Genomic DNA, 25,716 nt, shown 5'->3' with positions numbered 1-25,716 from the left:
ATTCAAACTTTCTGAGTGCGTACCACTTTTCAGAGCCATATTTTGTAAAGCTCCTCCCACTTTCAAAACTGGTAGATTACAAGTGCATTTCAGTTCTGACGAACACTTATTGGTATTTCGGTTCAGCAAAATCACCTTAAACCTCAATAGATTTGATAATATCAGAATAATGTTGCTCAAATTCAGAAATTTTGCCCCCACAAAAATCAAATTCAGTCTCCTTTAAATCCGCCATTTGAGGCTAATTCACTGCATTATGAGCGCCATAATGTAAACGAATGGAAAGCCCATTTTCTGTCAAACAATTACTTTACACCATCTCCTGATACACCCCAATTAATATTTACCCCGTGCAGTTAATGCAGACCCATTCCAGACCAGTCTTGGAATTATGCGAAATATGCTAAATATTCCATATTAAATGTCAAGTCTGTATATTTGTATTCATTTGTAGAGACGAATAAATTGATTCTGTTTTTATTTGATTTGGACCATTATTCTTGACCCTTGAGTTTGTAGCCTTGGACCTATTATCTCATTAATTAGGAGCTGTGCAATAATTATGAGCCCCCCCCCTCTCGGCCTGCCAAAAATCGCTTGCCCCCCCCCTCCCCTATCCCCGCCAAAAAATATGTGCCCTTCCCCTTTACACGCAAATTTGCAAACCTTAAATGGTCTATGTTGCCAGCGCAGCGAGCAGGAAAATTTGCATGTTAACGTGCGGCAAAAAGAAAGAAAAAAAATCCGCCCGACCCAAACTCCCGTGCCACCCACCCCATGAGAATCTAATGGGACCTTGAGACCAGTCGAACAACATAATAAGACATTTTATAACTTGATGAAAGCATTTTCAAATTCAATCCCCCGTGTGACCTTTGACCTTAATAACTCAATTTGCTCAACAGTGATACAGTCTTGATACCCGCCAGATTCTAAATCTGGACACCCCTCCTAATACACTGCAAAATTCAAGCGTTTAGATTCTAAACACCTTTTTGTAACACTTATGAAACATGTCACAGTATTTATTTTCTAAACATGTCACAGTGTTTAGTTTCTATAACAGTCAACACCATGTTTAGAAACTAAACACTAGGCCTATAGTGTCCAGGTCAACTAAACACTATAGCGTTTAGTTTCTAAACATGATGTTGACTGCTGTAAAAACTAAACATGTCGCAGTATTTAGAAACTATACACTGTGACATGTTTAGTTACCTGTTACACTTATTACACACTGTGACACGTTTAGTTTCTACCGCAGTCAACACCATGTTTAGAAACTAAAAACTATAAAGTTTAGTTGACCTGGACACTATAGGGTTTAGTTTCTAAACATCCTGTTCAACACATCACATGTTAATGACAATGTGTTTAACCAAGAAGTGTTTAGGATTTTCAATCACATACCTAATCTTGATTTCAACCAAAACATGATAGATTTTCATTCCGACACCATTTTTCGTAAAATATGATCATGTCATTAATGCACTGCCTAGGCTAACATTGTTGTATACAAACATACAAAAACTTACATTTTCTATGTCATTTTAATAATTAACCAAATTTCAAAAAACACATTACTTCCTTCAACCATTTCCATGTTTTAACACATTTGTTTTCAGATTTTTACCATAAAACAGTGGTTAAAAGTTGTTACAATGCATCAAATATGAATGTCATAAAATAAGGAACACTATGTCACTATCCTTACCATTTATCTGACATTATGCTAACATGCAAAATTAAATATCCACAAACATGCTCACAAAAATATCAGAATTGGTTTTCCAAAAACGGGGACCCCTATTTTTTCACTCTATTTTAGGACTGATGAGTCTCCAAATCTCGACAAAATATTCACCATGGATATACTAATATTACAAATGTAATTTATGAAAGTAGTAAGCACTTCTTATATAATTGTCCAATATACAAAACTTTGGGGTCCACGTTTTAAGAGTCCCCGTATTACAGATTGACCTAGGGTAATCTGTAAAACGGGGACACCCTTAAAATCAACCCACAAAGCTACTGACAAATTTCTAGGGGGTCCCCGTTTTGGGGTCCCCGTTTTACTGGGTCAATCTGTAAAACGGGGACCCCAAAAACGGGGACCCCCTAGAAATTTGTCAGAAGCTTTATGGGTGATTTTAAGGTCCCCGTTTACAGATTACCCTAGGTCAATCTGTAAAACGGGGACCCTAAACACGGGGACCCCAAAATTTTGTATATTGGACAATTATATAAGAAGTGCTTACTACTTTCATAAATTACATTTGTAATATTAGTATATCCATGGTGGAGTGTTTTGTCGAGATTTGGAGGCTCATCAGTCCTAAAATAGAGTGAAAAATAGGGGTCCCTTGTTTTGGTCCCCGTTTTACAGATTACCCTGGGTCAATCTGTAAAACGGGGACTAAAGTTGAAAAACAGGGACCCCTAGAAATTTGTCAGTAACTTTATGGGGTGATTTTAAGGGTCCCCGTTTTCGGGGTCCCCGTTTTCGGGGTCCCCGTTTTATATACTCCCATATATTCATACGTACCGGTAAACGTAAATAGAAAGCAAATTTATACTTCTTCGCTACTTGAATTTGGTACACTCACCGGAGCGCTTTCACCGGGTCAACCGGCGTCTTCAGCGGATGTTATTGCTCTGAAGATTGTTGTTGCTAGTGATGTAGTACTAGGACACCTCCGATGACGTCACAGATGTTGATGACGTCAAACTTGAAGATGTTGTGCCGCCCCTTGGTTCCGGGGGTCAGGAGGTTGTCCCAGACAGGGTCGATGTCCAACCCTTTGTCACGGTTCAGTCTGGGTCTTTTAGTTCTGATATGGATTGCTTCCAAGACCCTGCGAGGGAAGTCCTTGGACTCCCTTTCTATAACTCTTTTACGTTCTCCCAGTCAATCTGGTGTCCTTTGCTTCTGTCGACGTGTTCCTTGATCGCTGACTTGGAACTGGTCGCTTTGGATTTATGTTCTGTTAGCCTCTTTTCGAGCTTGCTTCCAGACTTTACCGGTGGGTCTATGGGCTATGGGCTGTGTTTAGTGTCATTATCTTGTCGGCAAAATTGATGTGGGTTGGGACCCCGGGGTTGAGACTTCTCTTGCTTTACTTGCAATAAAACTTATTTTTCTTGGTTGTTTATGATATGATTTTATTAACCTGCACAACATCGCGACCAAACGGCCGAATTGCATTACACAAGAAACAAGAAGCAAATATTATGAAAGAAACCAATTACATATAATTATAAAGCAAAAAAAAGGTAACTTGTACGGTGTACCATCTCCGCCAATTTCCTTTTTTAATTTCCCTTTTTTTAATTTCCCTTTTTTAATTTCCTTTTTTTTAATTTCACTTTTTTTAATTCCCCCTTTTTTTTTTTAATTCCCCTTTTTTTTTTTCCCTTTTTTTTTTTTTTTCCCTTTTTTTTTTTTTTTTTTTTTTTTTAATTTTTCCCCTTTTTTTTTTTAATTTTTTTTTTTTTTTTCCCCTTTTTTTTTTTTCCCTTTTTTTTTTAATTTCCCCTTTTTTTTACTTTCCCATTTTTTTTTAATTACCCTTTTTTTTTGAATTTCCCCCTTTTTTGAATTTCCCTTTTTTTTTTAATTTCCCTTTTTTAATTTCCCTTTTTTTTTAATTTCTCCGATATTTTTTTTGATGTGCGTATAATGTTGCAGCTAGTGGATTCATGTTAGTATACCGCGGGGAGCATTAGCCTTAGTCAAGGCTTCGTCCGTACTTTATATTTGAACACAGCTGTCCAACATGGATAGCGCTCGCATAGCTTTCTATTTTTTATATCTTGGCCTATAGTGAAGACAAAATTAAATCCAAACCTAGTAAAACAATCCGAATCCAATAGAGTGATCACGAGGCTTATATTAAAGAAGGCCTAATTTGAATTAGATTAGAATAATAATTGTTAATAATATATTAAATATTTAGACCCTTCCACTGTATAAGTCTTTATTCGGCCTATAGCTAAAGCCACGATTTCTCCGTGTTCATGGTGTTACAAAATCTAAAATCCGTGTTGCAAATTGGACGATTCCGTGATTTTCCGTGTCCACTGTAAAGCACTAGGCCTATGGCCAGAATCTTGGATCGTAGGCCTAAAATTAATGCTAGAATTGATTGTTTAATGGTTGATTACTGCTAAATAATCACTTTTCTTTGTTTTATTTTACAAATCAACACAAAAGTTAGACATTTTATACAGTTTTTCACTATTTGGTGGCATTTTCAAATTTCCCTGAGCAAACCCTGACATAAGATGAGTTTTTAACATCTTTTTAAACATAGTTACATTTTTAGCAGTTCTAAAATATATAGGCAATTCATTCCATAGACGTGGAGCTGCAATTTCAAATGACTCATGTGCTCTTATTTTGTTTCTTGAAGAAGTTGCATGTTTCCAGATTGAAGAGTAGGCCTACGAGTGGGAACATAATTTGAAAGAAGTTCAGATAAATATGACGGAGCAATAGGCCTATCATTATTACATTTATATACAATCAACATAAGTTAAACAACAATTCATTGGAACACAGGAAGCCAATGCAGTTCCTTACCAGTGTGTTATTAGTTTGTGAGAAAAATGCAAAAATAGTCACATAGGCCTAATAGTAATAAAATAGCTCTCATGATGCAGTCATGTCTGCAGTAGAATTCATCTCGACCTTTGCAGGACTTAACCCCATTAAAAGCTATTAAACCAAGATAACACTCATTGAAACAGCTCAACTGATTAAATCGGATCTTCTCTGGTTGTGCACAAGTGACTGTTTTCATGTGCGATATCGCAATAAAGCTGGTATTCATAGCTTCAGTTGAGTAACCGATTATAAAGGAAACGAAAGGAAACAATGTTATGTGTGGCTTTGTTCACGAAATCAGACAATGTCGTGCTTTTTGTAAACCAGCATTCTTGAAAATGAGCAACATAATGATTTTTGACTTAACACGGTTTGGAAATAATTTCTTCATATTTTTGGTGTTATCTGTCGTTTACATGTCCTTCCTAAAACACAAAAGTACGACCCTCTCCAAACACCTAAATTAGCTAAAAATTTAGGACATGTTAAAAACTATATTTTCTAGAACTTTAGAAGAGTACTTTTAATATTGGCCGGTTATTTTCACACAGCGACGTTAACTAGTCATATCCCCATACTGTTAACGTAGGGCTATTTGTAAAGGTCACGCGTCAATGGGAAAGAGCACTGTGTATTGTGTATAGGAAAACGGACAGTAACTGCAGTATGTATTAAATAGTACGAATATGCCGTCCCTAATACATGGCAATTTTAATGGCAATTTTAAAACATTTGGCATGTGCAAAGGAGGGGGGGCGAAGATTTTTTTGGCAGGCCGAGAAGGAAGCAAGCAATTTTTTGGCACGCCTTGGGAAAATTACCCCCCCTCACGGGCCGGGATAAAACAACTGCGATTTATATACTAGTATTCTTATGGTTTTCCCGTGACTTGAAATAAGTCTACGGCCCTAGCACACAGGCTCCGGCACAGGCTATATCAGTGGTGTAAATAATACACACACATGGTCTGACCACTGACTTCTACACAGTGGGTCTGTCCATATAATACTATATGGTAAAGACTACAGTGCGTAAGGCCGTATAAAATTAATGTTTTGGTTCTCGTCCAGAGGATTTTCATGAATTGATGAGGGAGGGAGGTGTTGTTTTTTGTTTGTTTTTTTCAATGTAAAATTAGCATTGTCAGTAGTTTTCGGTCTTCTCCAACAGTGCTCGAGGAAACGATACGCAGCGGGAAGCGAGCAAATTCTTGGACAACTACTGAGTATGTGTCTCGGCCAAGATTCTGCTTTGTGAGAAAATAAAAGGGGAATTAAAAAAAGAGGAAAATAAAAAAATAAAAAAGAGAAATTAAAAAAGGGGGGAAATAAAAAAAGGGAAATTAAAAAAAAGGGAAATTAAAAAAAGGAAATAAAAAAAGGGAAATTAAAAAAAGGAAGTTAAAAAAAAGTGGAAATTAAAACAAAAAGGAAATTAAAAAAAGTGGAAATTAAAAAAAGGGAAATTAAAAAAAAGGAAATTAAAAAAAGGGAAATTAAAAAAAAATTAAAAAAAAAGGAAATTAAAAAAAGGGGAATTGAAAAGGAAATTGGCGGAGATGGTACACCGTAATAACTTGGCATGGAAAACAGCAGAGAGATGCAAAAGGGCACAATGGGAAGCCACCAGCACGCAAGCAACTACTGCTTATTCAGCAGATCATGTAGTAGGGAATGGGCCTTTCAGCAAATCTGCTTGTGCGCGCACGCAATTAGGAGATATGGGCTGCATTTCTCAGCTGTCTTCAGTGGCGTAACCAGTGGGGGGCCGGGGGGGCAAGCTGCCCCCCCTGACACAAAAAAACTGGGAAGAAGAGCAAAAAATTGGGAAGGGAAAAGGGGAAGGAGAGAAAAGAGGGAAGAAAAAGGGGGAAGGAGAAGAGGAAAAAGGAGGAAAGAAGAGAAAGGGAAAGAAGAAAAGAAAAAGAGGGAAGAAAAAAGGGGAAGGAGAAGAGAAAAGGGGAAGGGAGAATAGAAAAGGGAAAGAAAGAGGGAAGAAGATCTATACTACTTTCATTGTGAAATTTTGTACTCTGAACACTGGATTTTTAGCTTCTAATATGCCAAAAACCATGAGCTTCAGGGGGCTCCGCCCCCTTGACCCCCACCCTGGACCCCACCAGGGGCCCTACGGCGGGCACCTGGACCCCACCCGTTTATCACTTCGCGGCAAGCCGCGCACGATGCGCACATAAATAATACAACTTTTGGTCAATAATTGGGAAATTTTTCAATCTTGCCCCCCCCCGGAAGGTCAGGTCTGGTTACACCCCTGGCTGTCTTCCATGGACTTCACTTCTACTAGGAGGTAGTGTAGTATCCTATGTTTTTTGTGGGAGGTAATGGAACATTTTGAGATTTTGATCTTAAATGATAGATAAGGGTTCCAGGAACTCAAATCAAATTGTTACCATTTTTTTCTCCCAGCCCCTTGGCGGCCATCTTGAATTTCAAAATGGCCGCCATTTTTACATATGTTGGATTATAACTTGGCTTCTGAGCTCCACATCAAGTTGAAAATGGTGGCAATACCCATGTTTATGATGTCAAGGATTACAATGAAGGCATATACAGGGTTATACGTCATTTCGTTTGGCGGCCATCTTGGATTTCAAAATGGCTGCCATCATGAACACATTTTTGGCTATATCTGAAGTTGTGCGCCACAGAGCAAGCTAAAAATGGTGGCAATATCCATGTTTATGATGCAAAAGATTTGCAAATAAAGCATATATACACAAAGGTACAGGACATTTCGTTTGACAGCTCTCTTAGATTTCAAAATGGCCGCCACAAACAACATATTAACAACATATTTCGGACCACAATATTTATCTTAAATTCAGAGTTACTTAAACCGGTAGCAATCGTAATACACATGTTTATACTGCGATTACAAAAAAAGGTCCAAGAAAGTTACATTATTTGATGGCCACCTTAGATTTCAAAATGGCCACCATTATTATCATATTTTGACTTGCACTTCTTGACATTTTGTTAGGTACTGCATAATTGCAGGTTCTACATAATTGTTTCCAATTTTGATTGCATGAATTTTAGGTAAACCATTAAGAACTGAAACTTACTAGCTTGACTCTAATACACCATTATAATTACTCTCTCCATCTCCTCACTTGTTTCTGGCTCAGTCAGTGTGTTGCAGCATGCACATGAATCCCTCGCAGCCACTTATAACTTCATGTGATGGTATGTTTCCTTTGCCTAGATCTAGCAGGGCATTTACAACATTGTCTACTGCTAATAATTTTGAGAGGAGATATTTCTTCCCCATTCCACTTATTCGTCCCTCAGTGCATGGAAAGCAGGAAGGGTCATAGTTCTAATTAGGTTTCAAACTTCAAAGCTATGGACCTGCTGTTGTCTGATATTCCTGTGATTATGTGAGTGTCAGGCCCTACTTCAGGGAGGCTTCTCAATAGAAGAACCCCTTCTCTCTATCTTGGGTGAACAAGTCTACCTCAATACCAGACTTCGCAAGTTCAAGACCAAGGAGGATCATCAAGGTGTCTGCCTCCTCCTGTGTACCATGGCCAGTACTGCACTTCAGGTCTGATGTGTTTGTTAAGACATCTCTTCTGGTGACAGTTACTGCAGCCTTTGTGTAGTTGGAAATGACCTTATCAGCCAGGAAGAGCATTAGGCTATTTTTAGACTTTCGTCCAGCTCCGCAGATCAGCACCACATCCTTTCCCAGGCAAAGACAAACAGCAGGAAAGAGAAATTCATGCACTAAAAGGCATTGGGCCAAGACACATTTTTAGGAAAATCTGTATAACGTCATGACTAACCAGGTTGTCGAAGATCATACACAACAGTCGATTTTAGGTTTTGAAAGCAGAGGTGAGAGAGCAAAATTTGACTTTGTTAATGCTCGAATCAATGGAGATAAAAGCCTCTGGAAACAAATGACAATGTTAAGGTACCAAATTGGGATAAACTCGGCAAAACGGTCAAACTGAAAGCCAGTGGTGAAGTCTTGCACCTCAAATCAGCAAGTACAATGTTGTCAAGGCTACAGGTTGTAGCAAAATCACAGAGACAGACGGAACTTGAAGAGGTGATATCTCAGTATGAACTCAATGCCATAAACTCTACTTTGATGAACACTACTGGACACCTTCTTCCAATGAAAAACAAAAGTCAGCTCATTCATGCATTGATAAGTCTTTCAGAGGAGGAGCAAACTGATGAATCTGCAGCTTCAGCAAATGAAGAACAATGATGACAATTCATTTGAAATAGTCCCTGAGAAAGTCAACTGGAACAGAGATCAGCAGTAACTACAAGAAAGTGGTAATCCATCCTCAGTCTCTTTAACAAACACTTGATAATAGATGCAAGGGCAGTTGTCCAGGCAATCGTTAGTGTCGTAAGCAATACATTCCGCACCTTTGATGATATTGCAAAAGCATTCGTTACCAATATTAAATCACTCCTCAAGAATTAATGAATTATACAGCAGGTTGTGTCATCTTTGATACCTACAACATGAAGGTGACCCTCAAAGATGACATAAATTATGAGACAGAGGGTGAAGACCTCCTTATATCAGACAGCACTCCTGTTAAAGACATAGAGAAGGTGATGTCCAATCCAAGGAAGTCCAAGGATAGCCTGACTCTCTTCCTGGCTGATAAGGTCATTTCCAACAACAGAAAACCTGCAGTTACTGTGAACAGAAGCGATGTCTTTAAAAACCCACCAGACCTTAAGTGCAGTATTGGCCATAGCACGCAGGAGGAGGCAGACATCTTGATGATCCTCCATGGTCTTGAACTTGCGAGGTCTGGTATCGGTTTAAAGGTCGGTTTCTTCACCCAAGATACAGACTGGTAGGTTCTTCTATTGAGAAGATTCCCTGAAGTAGGGCTTGACGCTCATAGAATCACAGGAACATCAGAGGGCCATAGCTTTGAAACCTTTTTATAATGAACTTGATGCGTGAAGAGCTATGGCCCTATACCTGGTTTCCATGCACTGGCTGGCTGTGATACCGCCGGACGAATAAGTGGAATGGCGAAGAAATCTGCCTTCTCAAAAAGCACCAGACAATGTTGTAAATATCCAAGATCTTGGCAAAGGAAACGTATCATCACCTGAAGTTATGTGGCTGCGAGGGATTCATATGCATGCTGCTCAGTACCAAATATGTAGCAGCCACTACTGATACTTCCCTGCGGCGGAAAAGGTTCAAAAGCTTAAACCTATGCAGGGTATTGACACGCTTCCTCCAAACGCTTGGTACTATTTTTACAGCATATTCACTGTGCTCATCTTCACGCCAGCATATGGGCACAGGATGACGTTTTGCACCCAGTTATTACATGTACACTTGGATGGTGCAAAGATGGATCTAAATTAATACCAGTGTTAACACCTGTGGAGTGTGTACACCGGAAATCCGGAATCAGTCACAGAACTTATTAGATGTAACTGTGTAAGAACTATGTGTTCTACAATACGCTGTACCTGCAAGAGTAATAACTTAGAATGTACTGAACTGTGTAAGTACAATGCTAGAAAGGACTCTTGCAACACACTGGCTGAGCCAGAAACAAGCATTATGGAGAGAGTAACTATAATGGTGTGTTACAGTCAAGCTAGTAAGTTTCAGCTCTTAATGGTTTACTTAAAATTCATGTCTCAGTCTAGAAACAATTATGCAGAGCCTGCAATTATGCAATACCTTACAAATGTCAAGAAGTATAACCCCAAATATGTTAATAATGGTGGTCATTTTGAAATCTAAGGTGGCCATCAAATAATGTAACTTTCGTGGAATTCTTTTTGTTATCCTTAGCATTATAAACATGTGTATTACTATTGCTACCGGTTTAAGTAACTCTAAATTTAAGATAAACATTGTAGTCCGAAACATGTTGATAGTGGCGGCCATTTTGAAATCTGAGAGAGCTACCAAACAAAATGCCCTGCACCTTTGTACATGTATATGCTTTATTTGCAATCGTTTGCATCATAAACATGGATATTGCCACCATTTTAAGCTTGTTGTGTGGCTCACAACTTCAGATATAGCCAAAAACATGTTCATGATGGCAGCCATTTTGAAATCCAAGATGGCCGCCAAACGAAATGACGTATAACCCTGTATATGCCTTCATTGTAATCCTTGACATCATAAACATGGGTATTGCCACCATTTTCAGCTTGATGTGGAGCTCAGAAGCCGAGTTATTGTCCAAAATATGTAGGAAATGGCGGTCATTTTGAAATTCAGGATGGCGGCCAAGGGGCTGGGAGAAAAAAAGGGTAACAATTTGATTTGAGTTCCTGGAACCCTTACCTATCATTTAAGACCAAAATCTCAAAATGTTCCATTACCTCCCACAAATAACAAGCCATAACCATAAGTAACCCCACTAAGGGAGCAACATGTTGGTACGCTCTGATTTAGCAAGCGATTGTGCGAACTTAAGCGAGTGTTGTTCCCTCCTGGCAGAGAGAGAGAGAGTCTAGCTTACATACACTAACTGCATTATCATACGAAATATAATTAGCACCCAAAATGATTCCGCATTGGACACGCTCAAGTGTACTTGATTGTTTAACAGTGAGCGATGAATGCCAAATGGCATCAGAGTATTCCAAAAGGGGACGTAGGCCTATGTAACCAACGTAAACTGTGGTCAGCTCCGAAACGTTGAAACCAAAACATTTCAGAGAACGGAGCATGAAGAGGCGTTTGTTAGCACACTTGCACATGTGATCCACCTGGGCATCCCATTTAAGATCTTGCTGTATGAAGATGCCCAGGACTTTGGCAGATGAAACAAAAGAAAGCAATGAATGGCCTATCTTCAGAATGGGATGAGAAGGTGGGTTTCTCATGAAACAGATTTGAATTTCTTGACATTTGTCAGGGTTGAGTTTCAGGTGGTTACTTACAGACCAGTCCAGGAAGTCATCAAAATCAGACTGAAGGTTGCCTTTCTCACTACACGCACGGCTCTCAACGAAGGTGAGATCGTTGACATATTTCCAGTAGTGAAAACTGCAACCTTGAGCAGCGTCGTTGATGACAGCCTGGAAAATGATGGGACCAAGTTTGGTACCTTGCGGGACACCAGCACACAAGGGGGCATAATCAGACATGGTTTGGTTATATCTCACACACTGAGTGAGATTATTGAGGAAACTGCAAACCCAAGCAACGATAGCCCCCCCCCCCGGACCCCCCAAAGCAATCAACTTTTCAACAGCTATATTGTGATTTACCAGGTCAAATGCCTTGGAGAAGTCCGTGATGACTACCGTTCCTACATTGTTGCGTTTGTCTGAACCTTGGAAAAGTGTGTGCACAAGATTGGTACAAGGTAATGAGATGTTGATATACCACTGACATTCCTAAATTGATTAATATCTATGTATGGTTCAATATCATACACAATCCATTTTGCCACAAACCCTTCGGCAGCCTTAGCAAAAATATCAAAATTATGCCTTCTTACTTTCTTACTTTGTGGTTCTTGCTTTTTTTTTTATTAACAACCTGTCATTTTCTCTTTTTGGGACAAAAGGTAGCCTGAAAAGGGCTGTTTGGTGTGTCCTTGGTTTCTCTGAAGTGAGTTTACTGTGCTGCTTTGCTCTCTACCTGGTTGCCTCCTTGACGAATACAGGTTTCAGCTCTGGTCCTCATTGCATCAATTGCATTGCGTACCCTCCTTGTGCGCCGTATACTTGCGAATGCAGCAGAGCCATTCCATGTCAACTCCAGAATTTTGTGCACCGCAGCACCTCTTCAATTTTTTTCTTTTTCTGTGTGGTGGTAGATATTAATGAGAAAGTAAAATCCTGAAAATTTGAGCTTCATACTCCATTTCGTTTTCCCGTGGCATCAATTTGAAATTTAGGGGGTCAGTGTAAAAATGTGTCGCAACGCGAAAGACGATGTTTGGAGGTCCATAAATGTATAAAGGGAACCCCCAACAACTTTGAAAAGTATGTATCCTGGGGTACTTTTTTGTGTAGAATTCAAATCTGGCATCAGAAAACTTGTGACTCCTTTACTTTAAAAGATATAGGGCCCTAAAAATGCAACTTCGTCCATCCAGGACCAACTTCAGGGGGGGGTCAGAACTCCAAAAGTAAAAATAATTTTATGGTCCATTTTTTTGACAGTCAGAGCCATTTGGTAGGACATTACTCTTATCCCATATTGAGCCTATTAGAATACTTTTAGTTGAGATATTACCCATGCAAAACTCCAATTGTACATTTTTTGTACATTTTGACCCCCCTGAAAACCAATGTCAGACATTTTGCCCCACCATCAACTTAAGGTATGTTGAAAATATGTTCTTAGACAACATTTCTGAGAGATATTGGCTCTGGGACTCGATGACTTTGCTTTAAAAACATCAGTACAGTTTGCCTCTCACATAGGCCTATATGTCATTCCAACCACATCAACAAAACGAATCCAATTTCACGCATTCCTACACCTCAATGGCAGCCATAGCTGGGTCCCCACTTAGGTATATCCCATTTAATATGTGAAATGATGAGGCCTTGTCGGGATATTAAACTGCATTCCATAGACAAAAGAATGATGAAAGTTTACAACACAATACAATTCAACATCGATATTTATGCGGATTTAATCCACCCAATTGGGCAGTAACAAAACCAGTTTGGTGCAGACGGGACCCAGTAATGGTCGACTGAATTCCAACCATCACTTGGCTCGTTGGATTGGTCTATAGGTATATCTGTGTCACTTTCTATAGTCGTGTTCACACGGTTGGACTTAAGTCACTTAATACCGGTGAGATTTTCCATAGCGATAGTAAAACGCGCTTTTCTTACGTGTGCGACAACATCTCGTCCTGCAATTTTCTCTGAATTTCTAGAAAAATTGTCTCAACCAAAATCTGAAAGCTGGAGGGGTACAAAATTTAAGAAAAAGTAATTTTTGAGTTCGACCGTTGTGTAGCCGATTACGATTATTTAAAGTTGGGGTTCAAGTTTACGTTGTTGATAATCAAAATGTGAAGGAATGCTTTATTATAATTTGATTGCTTTTTAACTTAATTTAATCTCCAAAATGTATTTTTACCGTACTGGTAAGCGTACGCGTTCAGTGCAGTCACAGGACCATGTCAGTTACGTAATCTAATTAAAATGTGCTTAACGACAGGGGATTAAGGATTAAAGCAGTATCTATGATTAAAGCCTTCGCAACCGACAGACTGTGTATCTTTTGGTTTATTCTATATGTTCTATTTTTTATTAATTTTCAGAAAATTATCAAGAATGGATTTCCAATGATATTGATATGCTGTATAATGTATACATTGTACGCCTATTTTCTCACTGCTGATATTCAACGTATGCGTATTCCGTAAGTATAATATTCGCTCAAAATACAGGGTTGGTAAAAAAAGTGCAATTAGACAAAGAAGCCATTTTGTTTCAAAACAAGGTTGAATTTTTCAATTGTTGAAACTTTCTGGTGTGAAAAATGAAATGAACCAGCTCTACCATTTCATTTGTATTCGTATTTTTAATGCAACACCCATCATATGCCCACTTTCATTTTTTGTCCACGAGGCGCCTGTGTTCTGAATAAGAGCACAGAGTGCGTAATGAAGACTACAGCTCCAATAATGACTTTAAAGTTTAACTTAATGCAAACTTGATTGCTGCATTCTCCTGCATCTTATAATGTTCTTCTATGCCTTAACTAAACTAATGCGTGGAATTCATTATGGAATATTCCAGTGTTGTAGGTCTCGAGACCAGGTCTCGGTCTCGAGACCATCTCGAGACCTGGTTTTGCAGGTCTCGGGTCTCAGATGTCAAGGTCTCGGTCTCGGATTCTCATAAGTCTTGGTCTCGGACCTCAAAAGTCTCGGTCTCGGACGTTTTTTAGTTCGAGACCTGTCGAGACCTGAAGAAAAAGATTTAACTTTCTGTTGTTGATCATTACTTTTTCCTTACCCTAAATTTCAATGAATGTTGAAGAAATTGTTAAGAATAAAGATGCAGAAATCATTTTTATGATACTGACATGTATGAGGTTAGGGATTTAACAATATGTGGAGTTATAAATGACTCAAAAGTGAGCATGTTCGGATGTGAGCTTTAAATTTTATTTCATAATCAACATGCTAATACTTCCGCCGCCACTCTGATTAAGCTGGGGTGGGGTACTCAGTACAAATGGCCATATGGGGGACGTGCTGCAAACATGGGTAGCAATTTCAGACCTCCTTTTTTTGGTATTTGGATGGGCCCTTTTTTTCCCAAAATTTTTGCGGAAAACAGCTCAATTTTGCCTCCACTATAGCCAACATTTTTGAAATTTGGAGGAAAAGTTGCAAAAATTAAGACACATTTTGTTAAATTTGGATTAAACCAAGGTCTCGGTCTCGTTCTTGGTCTTGGAACTTAGAGGTCTCGGTCTCGGAAGGGGTGGTCTTGGTCTCGGAAGGTTTGGTCTCGGTCTCGGTCTCGATCTCGGACGGGCAGGTCTTGGTCTCGGTCTCGGTCTCGGACATAGAGGTCTTGACTACAACACTGGAATATTCAGTAAGTTGACTAGGAGCTACTAGGGCATAGAGAACCGGAAGTTGTATTTTTGAGGGGTATGAAGGACTTCAATAATGTGAGACTTCGTTTGAATATAAACATGTGAAAGAAGGAAAAATTAAGTTTAAGTTACAAGTCAGTTTTAGATCTGTAGTGTTTGTTGCACACTCTGTGTTCTCATACAAAATGCAGGTGCCATGTGGACAAAAATTGAAAGTGGTTGTCGAGGTAACAAGGCTAATGAAAATAAACAGTAGATGTGATTCACTTCATTTTTTTTAAATCCGTAGTGATTATTGAACATAGTATTTATATTTAAGTTTCAACAACTTTAACTAAACATTGTTCCAAAATAATTATGGTATCTTCACCATATTGCACTTTTTTACCCACCCTGTATGAGCATAATTAATTTTGTTATCTGATAGGACATTCTTCAAATAAGCTTGTATATTTAACGATGCATTTTGGCTCACGCTCTTTTTTGGCCCGGGGGGGGGGGCACTTCAATATGAAATGGATATAGGTGTAGGGCTGGCACTTTCGTAGTAAGGGGCATTCGGTGAGAGCAAAATGTAAAAAATATGGGGTCACTGGGTGAGAGCATGATTTTTGGCATTCGGTGAGAGCAAAAGGTAAAAAATATGGGGTCAGTGGGTGAGAACCATTTTTTAAATAGAGAGAGCCGAAACAGCATCACAAACACCTCGAAAATCGAAATGAAAGTTGCAGTTCAAATGGAAAAATAAGGGTCTTTGGGTGACAGATCAAATGAAAAAAATAGGGGGGTCTTCGAGTGACAGAACATGTGTTCGTAAAAAATATGGGGTCTTTGGGTGAGAGCGATGCTGAAAAAGGGGGTCTTAACAGCTCTACATACGCGTCACCTCCAAAGTGGGATTACCCTGTACTTTTTCGGTGGTATTCACAAAACCTTGAAATAAGAATTACGCTAGATATTTGCGACTTGGGATTGCAACGAAGGAAACATTCATTTTATTGCTATCTTGTATTAAGGGAGCGATCGTTATTTATGGCAGGGGGGAATGGGTAAATTTAGGGGGAACACGAAATTTTTTGTGGTCTTGAGGGGGAACCTGAAATTTTAGTTGAACCAGGAGGGGGATTGTTAAATTTTAAATGGAGAAAATTGGGAAAACAAGGGGGAACGCGAAAATTTTGAGCGGACGCGAGGGGGAACGCGAAATTTTTGTCGATATTTTTGCCAAAACACCCATTCCCCCCCCTGCCATAAATAACGATCGGTCCCTAAATTTTAATTATTAAGACAGTTAACTGGAAATAGCCTATTTTGGCGGCCATTTTGGATTCCATCTTGAATTGGAAAGGCACAAATGAAAACAATTGTGTACAAGTTTATTTGTTTTGATTAGAAACATTAATTCCATTTATACTTGATTATTATATCATTTTCATATTGCTCTAGTCTGTTTCAATGGAAATTCTGGCGGCCGTTTTGGACGCCATCTTGAATTAAAAAGTTGCAAATGAAACAAAATGGGCACATATTTTTTGTTGTTGATTAGAAACATTAATTGCTTTAATAATTTTTCATCATTAGATCATTTGTATTCTGCTGTTAGTGTTTTAATGGAAAACTCCTATCTTTAACTTTAATTCTTACACACAATTTGTGTTACTACAGCCTGTACTATATCAATTAAGAATGCCATGTCCGATGAACACACTCTCGTCGATTCCCTACCACAGGGTTCAATCATTGGTCCACAATGTTTTATTAATACCAGCGCCGGCTCAGTTCCGTTGGAGATATCATCCGTCGTTAAAATGTTTCCACTGCTATGCTGATGATATTTACCTATATTGCAAGTTTGAACCAAGATCTCTGGTGATCGTGGCCTTGCCCTTGCAAAGTTCATTTCTGATAGGGGCATATCAACCTGTGGATGGGTCATAATAAACTCAAGTTAAATCAGAACAAAACTGAGTTTTTATTTTATCATTGCAACCAACAGAGTTTTTTAAAACACACTGTCTGATATCGAGTTAGTAATAGGCGAATTATCTAGCTATCCTTCTACCTCTGTTAAGAACCTCCTTCTTGTGATTTCCTTACATGCAGGCAACCCAAATCAGCATCAGGTGTATTGAGGAAACACTCGGCAGACAGGTTAGATCAGCAAGACACTCAGCATGCTCAGGCCAGATGTGCTCCATCTGAACAAGTTGTATTCATCAAAACACACAAGACAGGGAGCACAACTCTGCAGACAATCATCCACAGATTCGGCTTCTTTCATAAATCCTCCTTCGTGTTTAACAAATTTTCTCCACTAAACGGTCACTTCTATTTTCTCCCTATGAATGCAACACAGAGTTCCAAAAAGTTATTTCTGCCTCCTATTAATGTGTCTGACGGTGATTACGACAAGTATACCAACTATGACATGTTGACTATCCACGTACGCTATAACAGAACTGCAATGGACAGATTCATGAAGACTGGTACAAAGTATATTTCCATTCTACGGGAACCAAGTACACAATGGGAATCAGCCTTTGATGAGTTTCTATTTCAAGAGGCTATCCTGAATATTTCTAAAATACCTAAAAACAGTGGATTGAACATTTTTTGAAAAAGCCCGATTATTATCGCAATAAATTTCGCGAGATGAAATTTGAAAAAGTAATGGGCAGAAGATGGCATTATTCACAAAACAGTCAGTCATATGACTTGGGTTTAGAAGCCCACTCATTTAGCAATAAGACTGCCATAAATAAGACAATTGATTATTTAACTAAAGAATTTGACTTAATTCTAATAATGGAACATTTCGATGAATCACTGTTGCTTTTAAAACAAGAACTTTGTTGGGGCTATGAGGATATTGTGTATCTTCCCAAACATTTTCGTGAAGCAAGACGGAATCTATCAGATGAACTGCGTCAGAAAATACGAGCATGGAACCATGCTGACGTTTTATTGTACCGCCATTTCAATCAAACGTTGTGGCGACGAATTAAACAATACGGGCCAAAATTTGAAGAAGATTTAAAACACTTTCGTGAGCTTAATCAAAACATCTTCAATGAATGCAGTGATAAAAATGTGATCACTGAACGCCGTGGTAAAAGAATAATTAAGTATGGGAATTTTGCGGCGAAGCAAAACGCCTCATTGTTTTGTCATACTGTGGCAGAGAACAAGAAAGATTTATTTTATAGAGTTTACGATAGACAAAACTGTACATCTACCAGAATTATGACATAACATGCAGTGACGGAACCAGCAATTATCTGGGGAGGGAGATAACAGCAATGTAAAATGGAGGGGGGGGGGGTACAATAAACATAATTCTCCACCATTTTGTTAATGTTATATTATGATCTAGAAAGACTGAAAACCGAAAACATTTTTTCCAGGTTCACTCATAGATACACAATTAACACATGCACTGTTCTATATTCAAACAAGGTAAGTTTTAAGTTCAGGATGTATCATTTAATGGGCAATGGTCGCAAATATAAATTACACACATACAGATAAAGATCTTATGCTGGTTTCATACTTTCCTGCCGCATGCCGTTCTGCCGACGATTTTGCTTCACTGCGCAGTCGCACCAGAAACGGTAGCGGTGATCAGCGGCAAGCCGATATATTGATCACTCCACCCCTTTGCACAAGCGGCACTCGCTAGGAGTTCAATTCAAGTCAACTCAGGACTGTGCCGCTCTGACGTTTGAGAACATGATATGGTTTTTGTCGATGCTGAGCGGCAACATTGGCTTTCATAGCCATATCGTTGCCACTGAGCAGCGTGCCGCCGCTTGTAGAAAAATGCAAGCGGCATGATGAAGCGTCACGCCGCTCAGCGGCAAGCGGCAGAAAGTATGGAACCGGCATTATTGTGTTATACTACTTATCTGGCAGTCTTGATGTTGATCATTTTCACTCATTTGAGTTCCAGACGAATCTCTGAAGTAATGTCCAGTTTGTATTTGTATCTGCCAAAGTCCACTGTAGAATTTCAAAGACAACTGGCTGATGACACACAAAATGGTGCTACTTTCACCATTCACATCTTTCCATGAAACAGAAGAATATTATTAATCAAATCTGCTCACTTGACGGGACCATGACTGTAGAACCTTTTAAACCATAGTTTAGCATGCCGAAAAAGACCAATATAACTCTCTTTTGGGATAAATACACTTTTGATGTACTCCACAACTCCTTATAGCTCATTAAATACATCTGGCTGTATATCCTCAACTTTGAGAGCACTTTTGCGGGGGGGTGTCTCCGTGGTTGAAGGTATACAGGTATGTGCCACTGTTCTGGGGTACCTTTTCAGCGATTTTGATACTAGTATATGGATGGGGGGGCTTTCAGTGGGATTGGGGGCATTTGAGCAAAGGTGTCCTTAAACGCGTTTTCTGGGTGTTTTTTTTTTGTGTGTGAAAAATTGGCAAAACAGCAAGTAGTAATTACAAAGAAAGTTAGCATCCGAAAGTCTACGTGGCACATCCCTGTACAAAATTTTTCGAATACCGCCCGGCCACTTTCACAGCATGCCGGGCTTGCGGCCACAATGTTTTTAAAGGAAATCTGTACCATAAACTAATCAATGGCTAATATAGTTATATACCCCTAAATTAAACATACCAGACGGTCTATATGAATTTCGGAATATTCCTAACAAAGAAAAAGTACTTTTAATCCTTCGTTTCTGCGATTCATGGAAGCCGCCATGATAGCTCCTTTCTGCTACAAGCGGTACAGTGTAACCTTTCACACAGACCCGCGGCGAGCGTGTGTTGCTATGGCATTCGCGACCCCCACAGCGAATTTTGGTTTTTAGTGCTGTTTTTACTTTTCGTTCTCAAAAGACATTGTTGATCATAAATATTACTTAAAATACATTTTTTTATGTTCTTCTGTAGTTTTATGGGTAAAAATTGTCGCGTTTTCTTTTGAACGAATGTTGAATCTGAACTTTGGTAGTATTCGCTTCGTGTCACCAAAGTTCACGAGCGCGAGTGCTGGTGGCACGGATTTCGCTGGTTTCAAAATCGGGGTACCGTTACAGCGTAATAAAATACATCGGGTATCAATATGGCCGCCGCCATGGATTGCAAAATGACCGTTGATCGTCGTAAGGAATTAAGAATTTCTCCTTTATTTGTACGTATATAAGCTTGGGACTTTTACTGTTTGTCGTTTGTATTATTACTGCAACTATATAGCCATTGATTAGTTTATGGTACAGATTTCCTTTAAGCCGAGGGGCCCAAGAATAAACAAAAAACATTAAGGCCGTAAGCCCAGCAGAGCTAAGGCCGGAAACTCCCATAGTGAGGACTTCACTTGCAACTAATGGAGTTCCAATATATAATGGCCCCGCAGGGCAAGCAAGCAAGGAGTAACCAAAGTTATCGGCAACCACGTCACTATTTTACCCCATAATTTCCCTCATGCTTTAGGGCCTGTCGTCTATCGGGAGTTAATTTATAGGTTAAGCTTGATTGCTATTGTTTTGAGCCCTAATTGTTTGTAGCCCTACGGGGCAACCTTGAACAATATTTTCTTTTAGCGCTATTCGCCAACGAAGTGTTACATGTAATCCGATTATCACCATGTTAACTGGATCACGCTTTTGAGTTCTATATACACCACGATCGAAAAGATCGCAACACAAAGTCTATGGCATGCACTATCAAATTATTCCAAAAGGTGCGCGATCCAGTTACCAGGGAGTTACGTAACCACTTCGCTGGCGAATTGTGTGGCGCAACCTATTGAAGCACTGATTTCACAAGAAGCTCGTGGTCGAATGGCTCCCGTGATTAAATGTGGTTTTTTAAAGTTCAAACGGATTTTGGTCAAACTTCTCAAGGGGCTGTAGACTTAACCGATGTTCACGTAAATCGCTGCCATCTTGTGCGGTTTGCGATTTCTTCAAAACTACACAGGGAATTATTTTATGGTGCTGCCAATGAAAAGCAGGGATTTTCTATTGTAAATAGAGAGGGCCTTTTCATTTCAATTATAAATAGAGATGGTCTTTTGTTCGCACTGGGTGCCTCCATCTTGTGCGGTTTTCGATTTCTTCAAAACCGCACAGACAATTATGTTATGGTGCTGCCAATTAAAAGCAGGAATTTTCATTATTAAATAGCGATCGGTAATAAGAATAAGATGGCGTTTTCTTATGCGGTTTGCGATGAATGATCTTGTGCGGTGCTCCGAATTAGGGATTTTCTATCGCCATCTTGTGCGATTTATTTTGACAAAAAAAACAACCGCACAGGTATTTACGTGGTACCACAAGTGAATACTCTTTCGAAACAGCAGAATGGGTAATTACAATCCATGATCTCACAGCAAAGTACAGGATGTTCCAAAAATAACAAAACAAGTAAAAATTGATGGCCTTGCAAAAGTCTTTTATTGTTGAATATAAGAATTCATTCACGTAAAAATTCATTTGGTATACAAAATGTTTTCATTAGAAATTTTTCATAAATGCATTACAAAGCCGCCAAAAATGTTGAATCCAAATTTAGCCCGAGTCAAGATCAAAAGTAGAGGTCCACTTACATATTGGGCGGGCACTCTTGCCTTACTAAGCATGAGTATTGTAACTTACGTTTACATATCATAGACAGTGTTAGTACGTCTGCATGTAATGAACACGATACTGAATAAGCGAGACTTAATCAATCTATGCGACAGATAGCAAGTCCGGTGCCAGAAAACGGAATCTTATTGTTGTAAACACACAAAACAAGGCACAATGGATATACGCGTATCTTCATAAGGCCTCGTATCCATAGGCTGTTCCCTTGTGGCGTGTGCCCTTGTTCCGTGTTTACTTTTTCCCATGTGACCTGCCACACAGACAACGAACCTTTGTTTTGCTTAGTGGCCGCTACGGTTCGTTGTCTGTGTGGCAGGTCACATGGCACGGAACAAGGGCACATGCCACAAGGGAACAGCCTATGGATATGAGGCCTAAGCGTCAGTCTGAATCCAACGTCTGTGTAATTTGGGTAGCCAAATAGGTTCTGGACGGGATTTTATAATTATATCAGCAGATCAGCGTCACAAAGTACACCAGATGTAATTAGCATCTCTCACAATAAGATGCAAACTTTCGGGGCGTTAACGGTGTCAACATAAGTTGACAATCGGGTATGTAAGATAAAGCGGTCCAAATAAAGCCCTGGTACGATATTATTAACATCTTTGGGCGATTATTCGTTGCGCCAGTCACTATGATCCACAACATGCTCATCTATCAGGGCACAGTTCTTCAACACCAATACATTTGTACATTCATTGAATGACCTTTGAAAATATTTAGGTACAAAAACTCATACTCTGCAACTTGAGGTCAAGTTCTTGAACTATGACATTGAGATGGGACCATTGTAGCCTATAGTGAGTGGCATTGACCGTGACTTCGGTTCTCGGTCTTCATTTGCTGCTCAAGTGAACAGTTTTGTTTAGTTCTTTGTTCTCCTTCTCGACGTTTTCTGCACAGGAGCAACTTTAGCCGCTTCGTGCTAAAGACGCTGTCGGATAATTAGTCGTTACGTCTGCTGCAACGTAACAGGAAAACGTCAACAAGAATATGTTGTCAGTTGGAAATCGGCAATCCCGTGTGTAGGATATGAAGAGCTTGTTTCCAAACCATGTTAAGTCCACAACACAATGTTTCTAATTTACTTGTAAGATACAATTACAATTACTTTGACAAGTTTGAAATTAGCAACAACGAGTTGTACCATCAACAAGCCATTATTTACCACACACAACAATGCTGCTAAACAATATGCAGACTATTGTTCTCATTTGGGAAACAAAGGCCTCACACAGTACTGTTACTGTGCATCCATCCACTGTTTGCATTGTAATGGTGCATCCAACTGAAATTACTATACCTATAGCATCACAATCCATTGCAATATCGCACAGACACATGTGTTTGTGGACTTAACATGGTTTGGAAACAAGCTCTTCATATACACATACGGAATTACAGGATATACACATACGGAATTAACTGCTTTCAATGTCACATCCCATACAACTACGATCGATTCTGGATACTGCTTTCTGTTTCCAAAAGCGAGTTCGAAATGCGGGCTGTAAAATGATACTTCACGAGCGAGAAGCACGTACTCTCTGTGATTTTCTTACATGCAGGCAACCCAAACCAGCATCAGGTTCAAAATTATGGGATTCGGTTTCTTTCAATATCTTGGTTGTTGATTCGTCAGCGTTTGACGGAGACCTTCGTCAGTTGTTATATAGGCCTATGTTCGTCTTCGTGCTCTGAGACAAGTGAGGTAGGTGCGTCTTTTGTGTCTCTGTTCTTCTTCGGAGTGAGCTGAGGAGTCGGGTTTTTACTTGTACTAGCCCCAGAGGTTTTTGCAATTCCTGAGTTTATCTTTGCATTGTGAGCCTGAAGTAACCGTGTTGTTCGGTTTGCGGCTGTTGCAGTTTCTTGAATACGATTACGAGCAGCCGAGACTTGGACGGGTTCTTGCTTCGGCAGTGATTTTGCAGGAGGACGTGGACTTGTTTTGTAAGGATTCTGCCGCTCGTATACCCTTTGAAACAATGCCATTTTATTTCCCGTCACTGTACGACAAAAGAATGTGGCATTTTTCTTTGCTGAAAATTCAGAGTCCTTATATTTAAAAATCCTTTTACCCCGTTTGAAAGTATTTCCGTTAGCAATTCCACACTCGTTAGTTATGTTTTGATTCAAATTCTTAAAATATTTCAAGTCCTCTTCAAACTTAGGTCCATATTTTTTTATTTTTCTCCATAAGGTTTTGTTGAAATAGTCGTAGAGTAAAACATCCGCGTAATTGAATTCGCGTATTTTTGACGCACTTCATCGGTTAAATTTTGCCGCGAATCGCGTAGATTCTTAGGACTATATACAATATCTTTAAAGTCCCAGCATAATTCTTTCTTTAATATCAACAGAGATTCGTCAAAATGTTCCAACACTAGAATCAAGGTAAATTCTTTATCAATACTCCTGATGGTGGCATTTATGATGGTTTCGTTATAGAACGAATGCCCAGTGTCTAATCCCAAATCGTACATCTGGCTATTTTGCGCATAATACCACCTTCTTCCCATTACATTTTGAAACATCATGTACAGTAATTTTTCGCGATAAAAAGATGGTTTCTCTAAAAACATTTCTATCCATTTCTCTTTAGGAATTGATTTCGCATCTGGAAAGGCGTCTTCAAACAAGAACTGAGTGAAAGCGGATTCCCACTGGGCACTTGGTTCGCGTATAATAGAAATATATTTCACGTCATTCTTCATAAATTTGTCCATTGCCGTCCTGTTGTATCGTACATGGACGGTCAACATGTCGTAATCTTTATATTTCCTATAATCCCCAGCGCGAACACCCAAAGGTGGAAGAAAATAAATCTGTGGACTTTTGACTGTAACAGGTAAATAAAAGTGACCATTATTGGACGAATTCTTATTAAAGACGAAGGAAAGATTATGGTAAAAGCCGAATCTGTTGACGATGGTTTGAAGTGTGGTGCTTCCTGTTTTGTGGGTTTTGATGTATACCAAGGTTTTCGACGCGGAGCAATTATGGACAGGTTCGAGAGTGGTGCCCACATCGCTGCTGATGGTTGTTGAGACATTTGGAATTGAAGTAGAAATGTTTGCGTCACGATATGGAGATCTTGGCTGCCTGGAAATGAAAGAGAGACAAACGGGGAAAATATTAAAAGTATTTCTGCAGAAGAACGATGCCACTTGAGCCAATCTTTGAGTTAGTGCAATCTGTGTTTTCTTTTAATTTTGTTGCTGAACACTATTGTAAATTATGGTGTATTTTAAACATGTAGCCTATTTTTATGAAGTGTCATTAATTTTGTTATGCTCTTGCAGGGCATGGTATTTTTATCATATATTATATGTTATATATTTATATGTAATGATTTTAGTTCCCTGATATGTCCAAAAATGAACCCCGGTGGTCAGTTAAACGCCGGGGTGGTCAGTTAAACGCCGGGGTGGCCGGTTAAACGCCGGCTACTTAATGTGCGAATCTGCGTCACGTATAATGGTGATAAACCGCAAAAAGCTTTCGGGATTTTGAAACGGTCATTTATTTAGCGAGTTCTTTATCCCCCAGTGGCGGCGCTAGGGGGGGGGGGCAAGGGGGAAAACAAATATTATTCTTTCCCCTCCCGCCCACTTTTGAGGCAAAAACCATAACGTAAATTTCCATTTTTTACGGCAATTGTCGATTTTGACCCCCCGCTTGAAATTCACTTTGCCCCCATACCCCTCCCGAAAAAATTCCTTCTGCCGCCACTGCCCCCCCCGCCCTTTTACTGGAATGACATATGCGCTTGATTTGCACTAAATGGGAAGTTCAAGTTTTGGTCATGTCAATTCATGTTCAATGTCAATGTGAAGGTTTGTTCCCGGGGGTTTGTTGAACTCACATGAAACTAAAAACAAACAAGTCATTGACTTTGCGGTAAATAAAC

The 25,716-nt window shown here is 39.3% G+C and overlaps 1 protein-coding gene and 1 long non-coding RNA gene across 5 annotated transcripts in view; one reads left to right on the top strand and one right to left on the bottom strand.

The window, feature by feature from the left end:
* LOC140147663 (uncharacterized) overlaps positions 1-17,311 on the top strand; it is a 30,561-nt gene extending 13,250 nt beyond the window's left edge. The window contains exons 2-3 of the long non-coding RNA XR_011858379.1: positions 13,890-13,990; positions 17,285-17,311. This is a non-coding gene — a long non-coding RNA (uncharacterized lncRNA). The remainder of the gene's footprint in view (positions 1-13,889; positions 13,991-17,284) is intronic.
* A 7,441-nt stretch (positions 17,312-24,752) lies between these two features.
* The window catches only part of LOC140148301 (galactosylceramide sulfotransferase-like), a 31,992-nt gene continuing 31,028 nt past the window's right edge, over positions 24,753-25,716 (bottom strand). For all 4 annotated transcript variants that reach the window (XR_011858468.1, XR_011858467.1, XR_011858469.1 and 1 more), the window contains exon 3: positions 24,753-24,908. The gene's annotated coding sequence lies outside the window, so the exon portion shown is untranslated. The remainder of the gene's footprint in view (positions 24,909-25,716) is intronic.

This window comes from Amphiura filiformis, chromosome 3, assembly GCF_039555335.1.
Source record: "Amphiura filiformis chromosome 3, Afil_fr2py, whole genome shotgun sequence".
In the NCBI taxonomy this organism is placed as follows: Eukaryota; Metazoa; Echinodermata; class Ophiuroidea; order Amphilepidida; family Amphiuridae; genus Amphiura; species Amphiura filiformis.
The sequence above is the reverse complement of the archived record's forward strand: the minus strand, read 5'-3'. Positions and strand labels throughout refer to the sequence as shown.